The sequence below is a fragment of the Bison bison genome, unplaced genomic scaffold, assembly GCF_000754665.1.
Source record: "Bison bison bison isolate TAMUID 2011002044 unplaced genomic scaffold, Bison_UMD1.0 scf7180017864369, whole genome shotgun sequence".
Taxonomy (NCBI): Eukaryota; Metazoa; Chordata; class Mammalia; order Artiodactyla; family Bovidae; genus Bison; species Bison bison.
This window is the reverse complement of record NW_011494941.1, coordinates 4,789,075-4,791,873: the sequence shown is the minus strand read 5'-3', so window position 1 is coordinate 4,791,873 and position 2,799 is coordinate 4,789,075.

Sequence of the window (2,799 nt, the reverse complement as noted above, 5' to 3'; positions counted from 1 at the left end):
CACATTATATATTTTTTGGACAGTGCTGATTTAGATATAGACAGTGCTAGCATGATGCCTAGCTAGATGTCAACTATGATGAGGAAAAATTCATCCATTCCTGTGAATATTTTTTCCATTTGGCAATCAGACTGCTGGCCTGGTTTTCTCCAGGGGGGACACAGGCAGAGAGGAAGGTATTGTGGAGATGGAGTGATAAGGGGCATGTGCATCATAAGACAGGTTTGCAAAGGTGTACTTATTAGGTAAGGGCTTCCCAGGTGACTCAGTGGTAAAGAATCTGCCTGCCAAGCAGGAGTTGTGGGTTCAATCCCTGGGTTGGAAAGATGCCTTGGAGAAGGAAATGGCAACTCACTCCAGTATTTTTGCATGGCCAATGTCATGGACAGAGGAGCCTGGTGGGTCCATGGGGTTACAAAGGGTTGGACACAGTTGACTGCTTTTAGCCAGACCCCCACTTACGATGCCCTGCCTCTCAGGTGTTCTATTAGTCTCTTTGGAACAAATCATATTACCTAAGATGTTCAACTATTTGGAAGAATTTTTCATTACATGTAAGGGCTGCAATATGCACATGGATATTTTCTGTGGAATTTTTGGACAGGAAAAGAACTAACCTAAGTCCAGTGAATTGGGAAAAGGTGGCAAAGCTTTGGCAGAATCCTAGTTGATCTTCTTCATGGCAAATCCGTTTTTCTTTCCATACGGTGTGAAAGTCCAAAGTTCTCTTATCAGGATTTATAAGGTATAAATCTCTTGTTAAAGAAAAAAAAAACCTACTGCTGAAATTCCTACATGATACCCATGTATATATTTGGATTCAGTTACTGTTCCACATTTTCAGCAATGCCTCCTGAATGTTGGGTCTTTATTTATAAGAAATAAACTATTTCTTACCATATTTTTCCAAGGGTATTTTGATAGGTATTTTGAAAGGTATATTTCCATGGGTATTTTGATCCCATTCTACAAATGAATAAACTAAGATTCAAATGCTTATGTAGGTTTCCCAAGGCTTCAAATCTGCTCAGTGGTAGATGGACTGAGGATTTGAAAAGAGGTCTTTCTCGCTCCTAAGTTGTTCTTTGCTCCAGAACTTACTGCCTCCTTTTAAAACACTTAGGAAGACTTGTTCCAGAGCCACAAAATTCTACATGTAAATTAAAAGTTTGGGTATGCTTTAAGGACTGGTCTTTATTCTAGATTCTAAGAGGTCCTCAAAGTGGGAGGGCCCACTGCCAAAGATAAATGGGCAAGGAAGAAGTCAGTGAACACTTTGGAGAAAAGGGAGAAAAAGAATAAGACTGTAAGCCAAATGGCAAATTCTTCATCATTGTCCTTGAGACCCTGGGCAGATCATGTAATTTTTGAGGGTCTTACTGCCTTTACTTGAAAAATCGAGATGGTATTTGTCTACTCTGCCTCCTTTATGGGGTTATAATATGGACCAAATTTAGATACTCTATGAAAAGAGCTTTGTAAACCATAAAATGCTGTATAAGTTAGGTACTGTTAAAGTAAAATTTTGTTTTCATATTGTTATTATTTTAATATGGTATGATATTTGATTCCTCTTAAGTGGGTAATTGTCAAATGAATGAAGAAATCTTATTTGTTTCTGTATATTTCAAGGAGAACAAACCTAAAGTTCATCATCCAGAATGGTCATGAGAGAGAATGAATTTTAAACACTTTATAGTGGTAATACAAAAAGTTAAATGGCCAGAAACTAATGCTCTGTGGCCAGAATGGAACTTACGGTCACTTTGGTCAATACGGGACATAAAAAAAAGACCTGACTGAATTATAGACACATACTGTGTTCTTGGATGGGAAGATTAGAAAACTATTAGTTCCACCCAAATTAATTGATAACATTAGCATAATCCCAATCAAGATTCCCACAGGACATTGTTGATAATTTAATTCAATTACTTTAAATTTTATATGGAAAAAGAGCCAGGATAATTCAAAAAAGAGGAGTAATAAGTGGAGGATTGGCATTTAGGTTAGACTCCTATCCTCCACTCTTGGCCCCAGCTCCTCACCTTCCCTTTGTAGCTCCATCATTCATCACGTGACTCTGCCGTTCTTCTAAAGGCCTCTTAATGAGGAGCTTAGCCATGTGATTTACTTTGGCCATTGGAATGTCAGCAGGAGGGGTAAGTCAGTTCTGAGCCTAGGCCTTGTGAGGCCTTCCAGGATTCTACTTGTTTCTTACATCTCTCGCTGAGCTGGGAAGAATGCTGGTTAAAGGAGGATGAGGGATGCATGGGGCAGAGCCGCCTCTTGTGACTCATAGACCTGCAGTGAGAAGCAGATTTCCTCAGCCATTGCAGCCTGAATCAGACCCAACTAGATAAGTTGAATTGCATTCAACTTGCAGATGCCTGAGTGATAATAAATGATTATTGTTTTACATCCTTAAGTTTTATGGTGGCTTGTTATGCAGCAATAGCTGACTGATTTGGCCCTATAACAGATGAAAATCTATGATATTGTTATAACCACTATGAGCTGGAAACAGCATTCATATCTGAGTCTGTTTTACTCCAAATACCACATCTTCATTTCCTGAGAAAGTTATTCCAAGATTTCTGTTAAGAGACAATGGCCATACTATCCAAAGCAATCTATAGATTTAATGTAATCTCAGTCAAATTACCCATGACATTTTTCACAGAAATAGAACCAACAACCCTTAAATTATAAGAAACCATAAAAGACCCAGAATTGCCAAAACAATCCTGAGGAAAAAGAACAAAACTGGAGGCATAACCCTCCCAGACTTCACACAAT